Source organism: Protopterus annectens, chromosome 2.part2, assembly GCF_019279795.1.
Source record: "Protopterus annectens isolate FY-2018-M chromosome 2.part2, PAN1.0, whole genome shotgun sequence".
Lineage (NCBI taxonomy): Eukaryota > Metazoa > Chordata > Ceratodontiformes > Protopteridae > Protopterus > Protopterus annectens.
The window spans coordinates 998,197,075-998,216,620 of NC_056730.1; positions in this window are offsets into that span (position 1 = coordinate 998,197,075).

Below are 19,546 nucleotides of genomic sequence, written 5' to 3' on the forward strand. Positions count from 1 at the left end.
GGGTATCGATGTGCTATTGATAAGATCATTAGCTGCATGACTTACAAATAGGACATGGCATGTAACCTACAGCTAGATAGGTGAAATTCTTAATTATAGTTAGGGTGTCCCACTGGACTGTGTCCTAGGCCCATACTTTTTTAGGTTGTATCTTACAGCTCTATCTTTTCATCTGAGGTGTTCTATAATCTGTATGCATATGACTTGAAATTGGGTAAACTGATTACATGTGCTGAAGATCAGGCATGTCTGGAAAATAACTTAACTAAACTGATCATTTAGGCACAGGAGACTAATGTATTGATAAATACATCAAAACTAAGCATATGAAATTTGGGAGACATAAACTGAAAGGTGAATATTTAATACAGCATATAGTGACTGAAAATGTAGATTCATTTAATGACATGGGTAGATAGGTAGATTCAACTTTTCAGTTTTTGTAATCATATTAACCAATTGGATAATGATAGTTGTAGAACTATATCTTGTATAAAAATATTGATGAAATCTAGGAAATCAGAAAGGATAAAGTCATTGTTTGTCAACTGCATTACACCCAAACTTGATTATGGAATAACAACATGGAAACCTTATAAGAAAACAAGCATGAGTAAACTGGAAAGAGTACAGTGGAAATATACCAGGGACATCCATGGATGTGAAAATTTAAGTTATTATGAAAGACTAAAATATCTGAACTTGTACAGTATCTCATACAGATATTTAAGTGGACAGCTTATTCATGTATATAAGGCATTTAGAAACAATTACTTCTGTGAATGTTTGTGGTTATCAAAAAGTAGCAGAGAATCTTCAGACTACCTATGTAGAAGAATCTGTAGGAATTATACATCTACTAATTAGTTCTCTGGGAGAGCAGCTGATGCATAGAATAGACTACAAAATGACCTTAAAGCAAATACTAGTTTAGATATTTTTTAGAAGAGCCTGGATACTTATTATGGGAACAACTGTTTTTGGTATATTAGCAGGCTAGAAGGACATTACTGCCCTTGTCTGATATATTTGTATCTTTGTATGTATGTATGCATACATGTATACACAGTGGCATCTCTTCAACAAAAAATGCATAATATAACTAATAAGGAAATCTGCCAAAACCTTCCTTTCATTTATGTGGAGTAACAGCAGCCACCTTGCTCTTGTATACAAGACAACACCAATTACTCTAACACTGTTTCTGCCCTACCTTTCAAGTACATGTCATTAACATTTTAAGTCTAGTGATCCTCATGTGTGTCTTAAACAGTCTGAGCTTCCTTAATTCTACAGTGTTCAGCATTTATATATTGTTTTCTTTTTTAATATTTATTTATTTTTGATATTCATGGTAAATACTAATGATCATTTGCTACATCCATGTCCTGTCAAAGAATAAGCAGCACATTTACCCCTACTATGAGGAATAAGCAGCACATTTACCCCTACTATGAGGAATAAGCAGCACATTTACCCCTACTATGAGGAATAAGCAGCACATTTACCCCTACTATGAGCTTCCTAGCCCAAGGTTGCAGTAACTAATAGTGAGCATTCCACATTTTTGCCCTTAGATTCCTCATTATGCAATATAGAGTTCCCTGTTTGGGAGATGGAAGGTCCTCTTAAACCTTCTCCAGTAAAGCAGGAATGTCAGTTGCAAGCTCAGATTCCTGCCCTCATATGCTGCAGCTAGTTCTCAGACCTGCTGTATCACTGAATCCTCAACTCATGAACTCAGGCAGCCAATTCCTGTTATTCATTTTTTACTTTGAGGCTTGCAGCTCCTACCTCCCTTTGCCCTGACACCCTTAGCATGCCTACAGTCACTACTCTGCTGCCATACCTGCCTACCACTACTGTTTAAAAAAATATATATATAGTAGTGGTAGGCAGGTATGGCAGCAGAGTAGTGACTGTATATATATATATATATATATATATATATATATATATATATATATATATATATATATATATATATATATATATATATATATACACATATATATGGCGGTCACGGTGATGCAATGGTTAGCATTACCACCTCACAGCAAGAGGTTCTCCGGTTCGATTCTCAGCTGGGGTGCCTTCTGTGCGGAGTCTGCATGTCCTCCCTGTGGTCGTGTGGGTTTCCTCCAGGTGCTCTGGTTTCCTCCCACATCCCAAAGACATGCAGTAGGTGTATTGGACACTCTAAATTGGCTGTGTGTGTGTGTGTGTGTGTGTGTGTGTGTGTGTGTGTGTGTGTGTGTGTGTGTGTGTGTGTGTGTGTGTGTGTGTGTGCCTTCTGTGGAAGGTTGGGTGCTGGGCTGGCAACTCAACACCATAAAACTCCACTGCCAATCATGAGTGGACAGATGATCCGCTGTGGCAACCCCTAACCAGGAAAAGCCAGAAGAAGAAGAATATATATATATTTTTTTTTTCAAAAACTAAAGCTACCATACCTGGATGTACCCATTTCCCCATCTCTTCCACCATACTGGCCCCAGGGCCAGAAGCAACTCCTCCAACCATACACTTCTGGGTCTATCAAGCCTGAAACCATGATGCAGAACCATGACAAAGCTCTGCAAGCAGCAGATGGGAATGGAAGCTCATTTAAGATGCTCCTTAAATACATGCTTTCACTATACCCCAATCAAATTAAGTAAAAGGGAAAGCCACGCCCATGTTTTAAGAGCTAGGAGAGCTCATTCATTGCTTTCCTGTTCCTCTGTCACACACTTCCATAACTGCTATACATTAAGACTAAAAGTAGGCGCTTCTTATGTCTTGCTCTTTTTATATATTTTATTCTTTGTTTTTAATATTCTAAAGCCCTAGACCTAATTGCGTAGCTTGTTATAATGTTAAAGGCACAGGCCACCTATGCAGCAAACTAAACAGATCAGGAAGAGGGAGTGGTTAACATACAAAAAAATCAGATATGGCCATAATTTGAGTGGGTTTGAGCTACCTCATTCATTTTGGACACTACACCCACCATATTGGGCTCTCCTCCTCCTAATAGATTTCAACAGATTTCTCTAAGAATCCTATTTAAAAAAAAAAAGGGCACTCTGCTCCTCACAATCTTCCTATATGGAACTCCAGACTCCTTCTTCCTTTTAGATTTCTCACTACAATAAAAACAAAACAAAATTTATCTCAGACCAACTACTCCCCTAGTAAATGTCTACTTACCTTTACACAGGCTACTACCTACTACCAGGCCAACCTGTGATCTGTTGGATGTGGGCAAAAGGTGCTTGCTTCCAATAAACACCAACAACAAATATGGCCACCACTTCCACATTCTGCATCCCTTCCCCTTCCTCTCACCCTTCCCCAAATATATTTTGACTTTTAACTTTTACTTCAACAAAGCTACACGTAAAAAACATCTAAACAATTTCCCAACCAAAAACCTCCTAACTACCCCCCACACACACATACACCCATAGGTGTATATGGAAAAATGTGTCTGCTAGCAAACTACGTATGTTAAAGTATACTTTTAGGACTTGTACATATTGATGCACTAGTAGTCTAAATTTGAGAACAAATTTAAAATTAATGTGATTGTTCAACCTTACAGCACAAGCATTTTGAAACAGATGCAATTGTTCAACCTTAAAGCACAACAAGCATTTTGAAATAGATGCAATTTGTGTTACTATAGCTCAGTACATTGTTCCGGTCTCCTACTCTAAGTAGGTTGGGTTTGTGATGTGCATGAATATAACATTTCTAGTAACTGATATAAGTTATTTTATGCCTATGTAATTCATTAAAAGTGTGTTTAACATTATGGAATGCAAATGTCTGTACTTCTAAGTGTAGTTTTCTTGTAGTTTTCCCATGTTAATGAAAAAAATGTCATCCATAGAGCACATTGTGACACACATCACAATGAAATACAGGTAAACTATCCAACAGGTTGAATCAGAGGTATTTTATTTTTATAATTGGGTGTAGTGTAATTATTGCTTTTTCAAAGAAGTGCTATCAATTCATTCATCTTAAATTTATAACTACTGAATTATCCAAAGATTTACAAAATCATTTCAAAGTGCCTTTGAAACAGTTTCCACTTGTTATTGTTGGTCTTTTTTTGATTTCTAAATTGTGTATAGTAAAAGTCAAAGGCATCACTAAACTCCAGTTCACAAGCTGTTTAGATTCCATAGTTATGCAATGCACTGGTACTGGACTCATAGTCCAGTGTTTCTTCAAACTTACCTAAGGCCTAAAACAGTTTTATAAGAAAATGCTATTATTGAAAAGGCGTGTTTCACTACTACAAAAATGTTACTGTCTGTGATGAGATTACTGACTTAGCACAATGAATGGCTTTTGAAAATGTTGCATTTTAAAAACAAAAAAATTGCATAATGCTATAGTGCAGTAAGGAAGTGTTTGCCACGATTTGTATTGCTTACTTTGTATACAGCCTAGATGACTGACATTATAAACCAAAAGATTTAGAAAGAGCATCTCCTTACAATTAGCATTTATCATAAAACACAAAAAAATATTGCTGGTGTTCAAAAATGCCAGTGAATCATCCAGAGCATGTTTGGAGCTACTACATATGTAAGGAAAATATTGTCAATTAAATCATAGTAAAATCTTACCTATTTAAAAATATCATCAATATATGGGCTTCAGGTTGTGTCAGCACATTTTTGTTCTTTTTAATAAAATGAACTGAAATGGGCTTCATTCAGCCATCCTAAAATGTAGTTTGAGGAAAACATTGCCAAAAGAAAATAAAACAAAACTTGGTTTATGGTTTTAGTCCAAGGAAAGACAATTGTTAAGTCAGTGGTATTTTATTCAGTAGGTAGTCCACAATGTTATGTTTTGTACTTCTTCAGCTTTCCTGATGGTTTCCCTGTCTCTCGGCCAATTATATAGGCAAAATTATGTTTTTTTCACCATGCCTAATTGCACTTAGCTGAGTTAGCAGTTAATCCAGATATGCAAAAGGGGTCCAGAATGGCTTGAACTTTAGGGATATGGTTTTCCTTGTCTACAAAAAAATGGTATCATTATTAATATAGGTTGCTGGATACTGATATTGGGTCTAAACATTTTTCTTCAGTCTCTGTAATGTATGCAGTGCTCCATGAAAACTAAATTTTAAGACGTAGCAATACAAAAGACCATCAACTGTAGAAAATGTAATTCTCTTTAGCTTTTGTGCTAAAAGATTCATCAGTAACCTAGTTTTACCTGCTTTGTCAGTAAAGTCAAAAATCAGGGCATGGGAAATAAAAAGATTTAGGTATGATATTCAATTTTTTGAAGTACTGTAAAACGCTATAAACTCATTAGGCCTGGAGACAGGTATAATGGGGCTATTCCAATCACTTTTGGTTCCTCTCTGATCTAAAGTCTGAGTATTTTCTCTGTCTCTTGTTTTTACATTAGGATTCTGGTATCTGGTAGATTTTAAAATTCACTTTTTCATCAGTGATGGTTTCAAATTCTTTTATCATGGTGTGGATGGGAGGAGAAATGGCATAGGAGTTATTCTGAAGGAACAGTATGCTAAGAGTGTTTTGGAGGTGAAACGAGTGCCGGATAGAGTGATGTTTATGAAGCTGGAAATTGATGGAGTAATGATGAATGTTGTTAGTGCATACGCTCCACAAGTTGGGTGTGCAATGGATGAGAAAGAAAAATTTTGGAGTGAATTGGATGAAGTGGTGATGACTGTACCCAAGGGTGAGAGAGTGGTGATTGGAGCAGATTTCAATGGGCATGTTGGTGAAGGGAACAGAGGGGATGAGGAAGTGATTGGTAGGTAAGGTGTTAAACAAAGGAATGCAGAAGGTCAGATGGTAGTGGATTTTGTGAAAAGGATGGACATGGCTGTGGTGAATACGTATTTTAACAAGAGGGAGGAGTGGAGCATAGGGTGACATACAAGAGTGGAGGAAGATGTACACAGGTGGATTATATCTTATGTAGGAGGGCCAGTTTGAAGAATATTGGAGACTGTAAAGTGGTGACTGGAGAAAGTGTAGTTAGGCAGGATAGGATGGTGGTTTGTAGGATGACGTTGGTGATAAAGAAGAGGAGGAGGAGTGTAAGGGCAGCACCAAGGATCAAATGGTGGAAATTGAAAAAGGGTAATTGTGAGGTGGAGTTCAGGGATGAGTTGAGACAGGCACTGGGTGGTAGTGAAGAGTTACCAAATAGCTGGGTAACTACAGCAGAGCTAGTAAGGGAGATGGCTAGAAAGGTGCTTGTTATGACATCTGGACAGAGGAAGGACAACAAGGAGACATGGTGGTGGAATGAGGAAGTACAGGAGAGTATACAGAGAAAGAGGTTGGCAAAGAAGAAGTGGGATTTTCAGAGAGATGAAGAAAGTAGACAGAAGTACAAGGAGATGAGGTGCATGGCAAAGAGAGAGGTGACGAAGGCTAAGGATAAGGCATATGAAGAGTTGTATGAAAGTCTGGACACTAAGGAGGGAGAAAAGAACCTGTACCGATTGGCTAGACAGAGGGACCAAGCTATGAAAGATGTGCAGCAGGTAAAGGTGATAAAGGATAATGAGGGAAACATACTCACAAGCGAGGAGAGTGTGTTGAGGAGATAGAAAGAGTACTTTGAGGGGTTGATGAATGAAGAGAATGAGAGGGAGAGAAGGTTGGATGATGTAGGGATAGTGAACCATGAAGTACAATGGATTTGCAAGGAGGAAGTAAGGATAGTTATGAAGAGGATGAAGAATGGAAAGGCTGTTTTCCCAGATGACATACCTGTGGAACCATGGAGGTGTTTAGGTGAAATGGCAGTGGAGTTTTTAACCAGATTGTTTAATGAAATCTTGGAAAGTGAGAGGATGCCTGAGGAATGGAGAAACAGTGTTTCTGTACCGATTTTTAAGAATAAGGGTGATGTGCAGAGCTGTAGTAACTACAGAGGGATTAAACTGATCAGTCACAGCATGACGTTATGGGAAAGAGTAGTGGAAGCTAGGTTAAGAAGGGTTGTGATGATTAGTGATCAGCAGTACGGTTTCATGCTGGGAAAGAGCACTACAGATGTGATCTTTGCTCTGAGAGTGTTGATGGAGAAGTACAGAGAATGTCAGAAGGAGTTGCATTGTGTTTTTGTAGACTTAGAGTAAGCATATGACAGGGTGCCTAGAGAGGAGTTGTGGTATTGTATGAGGAAGTCAGGAGTGTCAGAAAAGTATATAAGAGGCATACAGGATATGTAAGAGGGTAGTTTGACAGTGATGAGGTCTGCGGTGGGAGTGACAGATATGTTTAAAGTGGACATGGGGTTACATCAAGGATCAGCTCTGAGCCCTTTCTTATTTGCAATGGTGATGGACAGGTTGACAGACGAGATCAGACAGGAGTCCTCGTGGACTATGATGTTTGCAGATGACATTGTGATCTGTAGTGAGAGTAGGGAACAGGTGGAGGAGACCCTGTAGAGATGAAGATATGCTCTAGAGGGAAGAGGAATGAAGGTCAGCAGGACTAAGACAGAATATATGTGTGTGAATGAGAGGGAGGATAGAGAAATGGTGAGGATGCAAGGAGTAGAGGTGGCGAAGGTGGATGAGTTTAAATACTTGGGGTCAATAGTTCTGAGTGATGGTGAGTGTGGAAGAGAGGTGAAGAAGAGAGTACAGGCAGGATGGAGTGAGTGGAGAAGAGTGTCAGGAGTGATTTGTGACAGACGAGTACCTGTAAGAATTAAAGGGAAGGTCTACAAGAGGGTAATGAGACCAGCTATGTTATATGGGTTGGAGACAGTGGCATTGACAAAAAGGCAGGAGTTTGAGCTGGATGTGGCAGAATTAAAGATGTTAAGATTTGCACTGGGTGTGACGAGGGTGGACAGGATTAGGAATAAGTATATTAGAGGGTCAGCCCAGGTTGGAATGTTTGGAGACAAAGCCAGAGAGGCATGATTACATTGGTTTGGACATGTGCTGAGTAGGGATGCTGAGTATATTGGGAAAAAGATGCTAAGGATGAAGTTGCCAGGTAACAGAAAAAGAGGAAGGCCTAAGATAAGGTTTATGGATGTGGTGAGAGAGGGCATGCAGGTGGCTGGTGTGACAGAGCAAGATGCAGAGGACAGGAAGAAATGGAAACAGGTGATCTGCTGTGGCGACCCCTAATGGGAACAGCCGAAAGAAGATGATGATGATGATGGTTTCAATATTATGCCTAATTAAACTGGGCATTATCTAAGCATTTTTTCTTATTCTGCTGTAAATAGCCAGCCAAAAAAGTAACTAATTCCTTTCTTCATTCTGGCTATTATTGAAGAGGATTATGTCTCTGAGCTGTTAAATTGATTCTTGTAGTCAAGGGTAGAGAGTTTGATTCTATTTAAATATTGTATGCTTCTGAGCAATTTACTTGACCAGACAGGTCTTCTGGGTAAATGTTGAAAGGGACATTTGTGTACAGTATACTTACCCAGTTAACAAGTGTAAGCAAACAATAGAAAATGCTTTATAATTAAAGAAAGGCTCAGAATCTATTCTTTGTCCTCGGTTTCCCTGAAGTGCAGATAATTTCTTAGTTTAACGTATGGATATGAAGTCGGCCTTTTCCGTTCCCTTGTTTTCCTGTCTAACCAGGGTATATTCTATCTTTACCTATACCTAGTGTATTGTCTTCCCACTTGGCATTTTTGAAATTAGCATGACTTTTCTGGATGTCAACCAAGTTAGCATTACTTTCATCAGTATTCTGATGTCATATGGAGCCCATGGCCTCTCTTGATAAATACCAAGTACACATTTCTCCTTTTCTTCTATGACTTTCTTTATGAAAATCAATTGAGGAAAATAGTATTCTTGCAACAGGAATATGGATAGTTTGGCTTTCTCTTCTTCACTAGTTATGTTACTTTCTTTACCCATAGATTCCGCTTTCTGTTTCTGACTAGCTCTTTGCTTTAGTTGCAAAAAAGAGGCTTGTGATTCTCTTAAGTTACCGCTTTTATTTTTCTGCAGTACTAGAGTCACCTGTCTCTTCCTCATCTTCTACATCCACTTCATTTAATATATTATTCACTACGGTCTCTTCACTGATACTTTCCACAATTACTTATTTTATTACTTTAACTAACAGTATCTTTTTGTAAGGTTCAGTGTCAGACTTATCTAATGCTTCCACCACAGGGCTAAATCTTAGTCCTGTTTGTGTCTTCTACACCTACATTTTTAGTTTATAACCGCTGCATAATTCTGACAAATGTCTGGTTGAACCTTTTTCCCAAATCTTCCATAGCTCTATGAAGTAGAAAAAAATCTTGACAATTATTGTGCCTTATGTTAGGTTAGGTACCAACGTTATTGGCTGAATCACTTTATATAAAATCAGTAGTATTTCCACATATATTGTGACATATTCCTTTTTTTGTCTCATGTGCACATATTACTTAATTTTGCTTAGACATATATCTACTGAAATTATAGTTTCTGAGTGGCTAACCATTGTCTATCTTTTTCCTCTAGAACAGTAATGTATTTAACAGTTTTTCTGGCATCACAGTGACATAAACCAGATTCTGCACGTCTATTAGTTAAAAATTTAGCATTATCACATTGCATGGAATTGTTTTCAAGTACAGATTGTTGCCTTACATTAATAGTTTTTGCAGATATAATTTTGCTGTGAGTAACCATCTAGTAGTTTGCTATGTACCTTTTGTTAGAATATTTAAAACAGACTAAACTAGATGACAATTATTTTCTTCTTTGCAGGTGATGGAACATACTTATTTGAAAATGTTGCATGCAAGTCAGACTTAGCATTTACAATTTCAGTTAACAATAAACATTCTTCAAATACAAGTCACTATTCAGAACACGTACAATCACACTGGAATACCTATGATGCTAGAGGCTGTTTTAACTTTATACACAGGTACAATTTCTAGAGTTTTTTCTTACACCATTCATATGAGGTTTATAGATTCCTATTGCTAGGCTAATGACCCAGTAGGCCTTTCTAAGCCTAATCATGTTTTTCCAAAGAATAATTATGTCCTATATCCATAGAGGACATTAAGGGCTAGGCATTTATAAGCTTCCTCTATCCATAAGGGACATGGGTTCCAGGTTCCCTATTATATGATCGAAGATACATTCTTTCAAATGCATCTTGATTGAACTTGAAAGCATGAAAAGGCAAAATACTGAAATGGCATATAAGTGAATTATTTCCCTGGGAAAGAAATCACTTGGTCACCTTCGTTATTTTGCCGTTTTAGTTACTTGTAGTGCAATCTCGGAGTTGGTATATTTAAGTAGATGGGTGTGGGGGGGCACAGCCCCCACCCCCACTTTATGCAATATTTAAAATTTTTTTTTTATTTTGGAACAGCATTTTTTTTCCCTGGGAAATAAATCACTGTTCTAAGTGTTTGGGATTGTAAGCTTCCACTTACATGGGGTCGATAAATTAGCATTCGCTGATTTAATATAGACCCGGGTGCCAGGCCCAATGTACATTTTCTATTCCCCATCCACTAGTTTAGGTTGATCTTTAACTGGGTAACAGATGAACTCAGCTTCACATGGATGGAAAGCCTGTTTCATAGGAGGGGCAGTCTCTGGGATACATATCTGTTTGTCCAGAATGTTCTGTTTAAATTATAGACAAAATTCACATCCCTAGACCTTATATTTGTAGTACTCTTTGGCGTATGAATATGTAGGAGATTTATAAGTGTGGGATTCGCAGATATCTTGTAAGCCAGGAATAAGTTGCCCCTCATCAATCTACAGAAGATTGAGTAGTTTGAAAGGGCTTTAAGGAGCTCTGTATTAAGCAGATTTGTTACACCTTGTATTCTTTTTGTAAGAAACCTCTAAGGTCACTCTAGTTGCTGCCACAAAGGAGCATTGTACTCTAGGTATGGTCTGATAAGGGTGGAATACAGTGGGATAATGACATATTTGGACCTAGATGTCATGCCCGTATTTATAAGTTGAGCAACATAAAATTATTTCCTCACCACTATGATCACATGGTAGTCGAAGGTAAGGCTACTGTCTACATGTGTACCCAGATCCCTGACCACTAGGTTGAGTCTTAGGGGCCAAGCTATGCATTAAATCATCTGTTTCTGATCTACACATCTGTCCACACTTAATAACCATTTGTGAAATTTAAGGGAATGTATCCTAGGTTGAGCTAAGGATAATATTTCTTGTTTCAGTTTCTTTTAGTTTCATGCACCAGTATCCTCAAGGCCTACATAAGCTTTCAGTGAGGCCCTGGTCAGATGATACCAGAATAGTCTGTCCCATTAGTCATAAGACCATTTTTTGTCACATCTTACAAAAGCTAGTAAGCAAACCTATGCAAAATTACTGTCTTTATTGTGACATAAAATTCAGTTTAAGACCTTGAACCATAATGAATGTTCCCACTTAAGGATCACTTTGTGCTGATAAGTCTGGTATTTACACAGTTTTAGTAATCCATATGATTCCAGAGATATGAACATTTTTTTGAAATGTGAGGGCAAAACTTTATTTTGTCAAAAAGCTTAGTATGCAACCCCTGGATTTTACAATTCAGATTTATAGAAGTCCATGGGAGAATGAGTCTTAACTCATAAAAAAAATAGTTTTGTCAAACAGTACCATATTCATAAGCACTCTTTGTCCATGCACTACAATGAATTCCTGCACCTTTACAATATGATTGTAGTACTCAGTTGCAATGGAAATTTCTATTCCACTTTAAAACTCTCATCCAGAGTGGGGATTTCTCTTCTATTTCAGAAATCCCCCCGCCTTAGCCATTCTGTCTGCTTTTCTCAACTCTGCTACCTTTTTCCTTTATGTGAAACTCCCTGGAGACTTCAAGTAATCCTCCTGACCTAGAAGTTAGGAAACGTGTTTCTTCAAGTGACATATGCAGATAGCCTGTTATCTCTCTAATTGCAGTTTTTGCCTATTAATTGCTATAGAGACAGTTTGCTTACCTGCTACAAATGTCTGACATTCTCAGGTACATCCTGTTCTGATGTCTGCAATATGTTTGCTTCCCCATCTTGTAGTGACAATGTCACATGTTGTCACACGCACACACTGACTCATGTGCATGTGCATTTGAGAAATCTGAACAGTTATGGAGTGCAACATCTCTGCAGATCACTGGCAAAATGCTTTGAATGTATTTAAACAGTTATGGAGTGCAACATCTCTGCAGATCACTGGCAAAATGCTTTGAATGTATTTAGAATGTTCCATTCATTGAAAGTATAGAAAAATAATAGCAGTTGGAAAGTTCAGGATTTATTGTAAACCTCAAATGAACTTGACATTTATCTGTTCTTTATAATTGCATAAGATCCTATAAAGAATACTGAGATGCTTGCTTTACTTAGCTGAAGAACAAATGCTAGCACTGTGAATGTTGCCAGCTGCATGAACTGTTAATGACACAGAAGAGTTTTTGGTTCAAGCAATGATAAAACAAGCAGCAGGTCATTAAGCAAACCAAACCTGACCTTATAAAAGGCTATGGTTGTGTATGGAGTAACTGAAATTATAAAAGCATATTTAAAATTAACTCAAGAAATAGATGTATATAATATAAATTAAATTAAAAGACAAACTGAAAAATATAGAAATAATCTACTGCATCAGTAACCAATGTGGAAAAGACAGACATTTTAAGATGCACTGTAATGATAATAAGGCAGAAAAACAAAACCATAAGGTGCAGAGAAAATACTGTGGAATTTAAGCTGAAGCCTCTTGTGATATGTAGACCTCCAAGCATAAGGACAATTTTGTCATGCTATTAATAAATGTGCACTTGTTGAATTGTAAGATCTGTGATAGAACCATATTAAAAACATATACAATTAAATATTTGTATTCAACTAATTGTGTGATATAAAACAGACAAAGAGTTATTTGCTGGTACTATTAAACTAAAAAGATTTGATACAGTGGATCCAGAAAATATAGTTGAAACATGAGAAAAAGCAAGATTCAGGCTGTTGACAAGAGGTGCTAAGAACTAATAAGGAAAATGTTCACTTTATTAAACAAAACCAAGTTTTGCTTCTACTATTTGCAAATAAAAATTATGCTTCACAAAAACAGTTAATATTGTGAGAATAAAACATTCAAGTGTTTCATTTCCTGAAACCTAGCCAGTTGGTGCATCCTTCTTAGACTGAAACTCCAGCAAAGCAGTTAAATTATATAGCAACCAACACTATCAAAAAATCTGCAGTCACCTGGAAATCTCAGGCAATTAGCTGTTGACAGAATTAGTCTATGAGTAGTTTAGAATAATGGCTTTCCTGAAATTCTTCAGTAACTAATTTTTTAAGTGTCTCATGGACTAATTTCTTGAAGTTTCTTATCACCCGAGGAGTTTACTGATAAGAGTAAACGTTGTCATGTACTATACCTTCTACGGTATGTTTCAGTATATAAGTATGACATGTTTTATCCACACACAGTTTTTTTTTTGGTTTATCATTTTATGAAAAATACATTTTGAATTTAAGTAAAATTTCTGAATTTAGACAGCCCTTTGACACTTCTTTAGTATGAAGACATGCAACACTGCAGTGAGCTGTCTCCACAGTCATGCTAGATGCTAATGAAGCATTTAGAGTAAAATACATATGCTAATTAATCATGTGATACCCCAGCATCAGCATGTGGTAAGGCATTTACACAGCTGAGCACTTCAAAGAATCACTCAGCTGTATAAATTATCGTGACCACTCATGGCTACTCAGAGTAATGAACATGGCCAAAAGGCCTTGTTCATCCATCATGGTAGAGGTAAGTCCTACAGAGTTTAGAGTTTAGTTGCCAGGTAGTGTTAGTGTGTACGTCTGTGTCTGCATGTGTGTGTGTGTGTGTGTGTGTGTGTGTGTGTGTGTGTGTGTGTGTGTGTGTGTGTGTGTGTGTGTGTGTGTGTGTGTGTGTGTGTGTGTGTGTGTGTGTGTGTGTGTGTGTGTGTGTGTGTGTGTGTGTGTGTGTGTGTGTGTGTGTGTGTGTGTGTGTGTGTGTGTGTGAGTGTCTGTATGTGTGTGTGTGTGTGTGTGTGTGTGTGTGTGTGTGTGTGTGTGTGTGTGTGTGTGTGTGTGTGTGTTTGGGTGAATAAGTTAGTGTGATTTGGTGGGGAAGGGGCTGTTGGTAGTGTGTGCAGAATGAATGCGTGCATGTGTGAAAGTGGGTTTAGGCTGAGATATGTCATATACTCTAGTAAACTAATGAGCAACTCCCACAACTTTGTTGGGGGGGATGAACAATAGAGGCCAGGGATGCTAGTTTATTATTACATGGGATTGGTGGAGTACTGGACACCAGGAATAGCTCTACAACAATGTGCCTTAAGGACACTTATAAAAAAGAAAAAAAAAACAGAAAGACAATGTTGGGGGACTTACACCAGGGGATACTTTAGTTAGTGTGCCATAAACGCACTAAAAAGGGCTCAAACCTTGTATCATCCAGCCTAGGATATTAATCCCTGTGCCACTACTGTACACCAGGGATAGCATGGAGATAGTAGTTAATAAAAAATTAAATTAAAACAAGAGTGAAAATGTTTGAATCTTGCACCTTTGACACAGAAAACATCAAGGTTAACTTGCTATGGTAACTTTTAAGTTAGTGTAAAACTTTTTTTAAAAAATGTATAACGAGGATCTCAGGCATTTCTCAATGCCTGCAAAGGATTTTGAATTACAAGGGAAATGCATGGGGCACATGTAAGCATATCTCTGAACCACAGACACACATTCAGGGATGGCTTTCAGTTTTTACTTTTATAATCTTAAAAAGTGGCTAGAATGACAACTTTTGCATTAGCATGTAGCTAATGCAGGGTATGAAGCCTGAAACATTAAAATCTGGTGTTAATGACTTGCGTTTAATCAGCTGTGATGATTTAAAGGAGCAGTGAAAATGCAAGAGGAGATATTGAGGCTGTGCTCTCCACTCAGGGACAAGTAAGGAGTAGGTGGTATGTGTAAGTGTTTTTTACTGTGTGAATATGTGGGAGACTGAAGGGGGAGGTGCCGGTACCAACGCAGTGCATGAGCCGACAGTGTTGACTACCACAGGAAAGTGTAATATGCATTGGCAGTAGTTACCAACAATTCAGAAACATGCAAATTAGCTGCTAATGTCTTTCCAAATTGTGGCTAATGTATCTCTAAATGTATTAGTAACACATCATGTAACCAGGGCCTTTTTATTACAGCAACCCTTAACATGAGCACTGGGGTTCGTTCTGGATCCCTATGTTCTTCTGAAGACATTTTTGAAGAACTGACTTTCAAAGGTATTTAACAGAGACTGTAGATAGATGTGTGCATATTATTTATATATTCATGGTACTAACTATAGCTACTGGATCAAACATCATTGCCATGTGAATGTATTCCATCTCTCCCTCTTTTTTCTCTGTGTGTGTGTGTGTGTGTGTGTGTGTGTTTGTGTGTGTGTATGTATGTATATATATATATATATATATATATATATATATATATATATATATATATATATATATATATATATATAGATTCACTTTATAATCTCGAAATACTGAAACATCGAATTTCGCTATTTTGACACTAAAAAGTCGAATCTAAACAACACCCAAACTCCAAAACCGTGAAATTTAAAATCGCAAAGTTCAACACACCACATACCACACTACACAAACACCAAACTACCCACACTACAACAAAAAAAACACACACAAACATAACGATACAAACTAAAAACCCACGCTACAAATAAGCAGGGGGGCAAGCCCCACTGCACCTCACACCCCCCACTTATATATTCTAACTCTGAGATTGTACCAAACAGGAAAAGGCAGCAAATGCACAACCAGACATTCTACACTCCCTCGCACACACATTACATATATACAAACACCACCACATTCAACATTTAATTACTCATACTTTTACCTGCGTACCCTAACCCACAGGTACAACTTCCAAACACACTCACATAAACTCAGACACCTATCTAAAACCCTTATAAATTAGGCACTTACCTTAAATTACACCTAAATCCACATACTAAACTGGAAACCATCGACACAACACATTCCACGTCACGTACTGTTAAAGCATAACCGCAAATTCGAAATATTCGGATTTGCGGTTATGCAGTTTCGCCATTCCAAACATTCAACATTATAGTCCTGAAATACTGAAATTCTATATTTCCATATTTTGAGATTATAAAGTGAACCCATATATGTATATATATATATATATATATATATATATATATATATATATATATGTGTGTGTGTGTGTGTGTGTATGTGTGTGTGTGTGTGTGTGTGTGTGTGTGTGTGTGTGTGTGTATATACATATGTATTATGTATATATATAGGTTCATAGGTTCATAGATTTATACTAGGCTATCTGCCCTAAGGCATTTATAAGCCTAGCCCAAATTTTTGTGGCTTACGCCACCCCTTATATGAAAAAATACTGTGCCCATTAGTTTGTTGTGCCTCTGTCCAGCAGTGACACAGAGATGATTCCCGGGGTAAACCTACGATCTCCCATCCACAGGTCTAGATTTCTCTTGAACAGAGTCAGCGAGGTGCTCTGCCTCACATGGACCGGGATTTTATTCCACAGCATAGGGAGTCTCTGAGTGATAAATCTATCCCTCCAGCACGTCCTATTTATATCCGTGCTAAGGTTTAAGTCACTTGCTCTAGTGGTATTGGTGGATTTGGATTTTTTGAGGTGGAGCATGTCCATTAATTCCGGGTTGGACATGGCCTTGTATGTCAGGCACATGTCACCTCTGAGCAGACGGTATGCGACTGAATAGAGCTGGAGTTTCTTCAATCTGGCAGCATATGACAGATTTTGGAGTCCCTTTATCCTTTTGGTGAGGAACTTTTGGGGTCTCTCCAATTGCTGCAGATGTCGGGTGAGATACATCCCGATTGGGGCATTGTACTCGATCATTGGTCTGATAAGTGAAGAGTACAGGGGAACAATGACCTCACTAGATCTGGATGTGAATCCCTTCATGATCAGGTGAGCAATGTAGAAGGTCTTTCTAACCACTTTAGCAACGTGAGTGTCAAAAGAAAGGCCACTGTCAACCTGGGTCCCCAGGTCCCTGATAACCTCTTCTGTGCTTAGTGGATTGCCACCTATATGGTAGCTTGGGGTTACCTTGTTTTTCCCGAAGGGTATGACTATACATTTTTTGGCGTTTAACTTCAGGCCATGGCTCTGGCACCAGCTATCTGTTTCCGTGAGTCCCTTCTGAAGGATATCCGTGTCCGATGCACTTTCCACTATGGCGCCCAGTTTGCAGTCGTCTGCAAACTTTGTCAATCAAAGTCCTCCCATGTTGGCCTGTACTTCTGAGAAGTAGATGCCAAACAATAGGGGGCCAAGGACTGAGCCCTGTGGGACACCACTTGTGACCGGCTTGGAGTCTGACACAGCGCCAGCAACTCTAACCCTGTGGGTTCTGTCCTTAAGCCAGTTTGCAACCCATCTTGTGACATATGGGTTTACATTTAAGCTGGTAAGTTTTTCTACAATACCCGAGTGGGGTATTGTGTCGAAAGCCTTTGCAAGGTCAAGGTAGGCTGTATGGACTGCCTTTCCATCATCAATGGCCTTGGTGACTGTTTCGAAGAAGTCAAACAAGTTCAAAAGGCATGATCTTCCCCTGACAAAGCCAAACTGGGTCGGGTCCAATGTCTGCAAGTCCCCTATATCTTTGTTTATGAGCTCCATTATGATCCTCTCCATAGCTTTGCAGACTAGACTTGTTAAGCTTATGGGGCGGTAATTACCAGGGTCCGTAGAGGTGCCGCCTTTGTGGAGTGGGACCACAGTTGCCGTACGCCACTCCTTGGGCACGTATCCTGTGGTAAGGCTGAGAATAAACAGCTGCCTTATGTGCGGGTTTAATTCCTCATTTAGCTCATGTAGCACACAGCCGGGGACACCATCCGGTCCCATTGATGCTGTGTTTTTAGCTTTAGAGAGAGCAGCTTTCACCTGCACATTTGAGATGTCCGGGAGGCTACACTCGGCTGGGATAGTTATCTCTCCTTTAGGGGAGAGGGGTGAAGTTTGCACTGAACCTGTCTGCCAGTATGTTGGCAATGTCTGTGGGTTCAGTGATTTTTGTATCATTTTGGACTAATTCTGAGCATATCTGGGAGTTTCCACCCAGGTTCCTAACATAGCTGAAAAAGGCCTTATGATTGTCCTTTGAATCCATGGCAATTTTTCTCTCAAAATTGGCCTTAGTTGATTTTATGAGTGCTCGTATTTTTTTACTAATAATGATCAGGGGTGACTTCCCTTTTATGGATTTTGTTCTATCATGTAATAGCTTTCTCCTCTTATTGTTAAGTTTGTTAATGGCTGGGGTCCACCAGACTGGACGTTTGCCCTTTGTGGAAAGAGTCTTGGTTTTATTTGGGATTGCCTGATCCATGCAGTCCTGGAGGTGTTCATAGAAGGCATTTGTAAGGGCTTCCCAGCTTGGGTTGTGGTTTCCTCTGGCTCAGGGGCCTTGAAGGATACCACACCAGTCTTGAGTAGTGTGAAGTTTGCTTTAGAGAAGTTCTTCACTATGGTCTTTTTTGTTTGGGGTGGCGGGATGTGGATTTCCAGTGAGATTAGTTTATGATCAGATCTCACCAATGAGGGATATACTTCCGGTGTGGAGCATTTTGTCCCCATGTTTGTGACAATGAGATCTAGTATATTTTCTCCTCTCTTGGGAACAGTGACTAGCTGTTCCATGGCATTTGAATTTATGAACTCCAGGAACCGTTGGGCTAGAAAGTTAGGGCTTGAGTAATGTTCCCAGTCTATATTCGGGTAGTTGAAGTCACCCAATATGATGGTGTTTGGAGATAAATTTATACCCTCCAGTGTCTTCAGGAAGGCTGTGTGGGGTTCCTGAGTTTGAGAGGGTGGCCTGTAGCATGCTACAATTTGTAGAGCAGTTTTGCCTATGGTTAGTTGCACCTAGATGGTTTCCGAAGCTTGATGCGTTGCCACCAACCTGGAGGTGTGGGTATCCTTTATGAATATGGATACACCCCTCCTTTTGTGGTGTGGTCCGGGTTTTGGGGCGGAACGCATGATATGAGGTAAAACCTAATAGTGCCGGGGTGCTCTCAGGAGCCTTGAACCAGGTTTCAGTTACAGCACAGACATCAATGTTCTCCATACTGAGAAGGGCCTCGAGTGCGTGCATTTTGAGATTTAGACTTCTGGCATTGAGCAGCATTACCCTCAGTTTCTTCCCATTTTTGTTTTCTAGGGTGGTAGGTTTAGAATTTGAGCCTTGCCTAAAAAGGCACTATGGGGTGGCAAGAGCCTTAGCCAATATCCGGAATCCCAGGGTGACAGGTGCAAGCCGTCCCTTGTGAAGCAGCGTGGCTTGTCAAGCATGTCATCCCAGGCAGACAGACACTGGATCCCCTTTGAATGACACCAGACATTAAGCCAATTGTTAAAGCTGATCATCTTGTCTCTATATTGT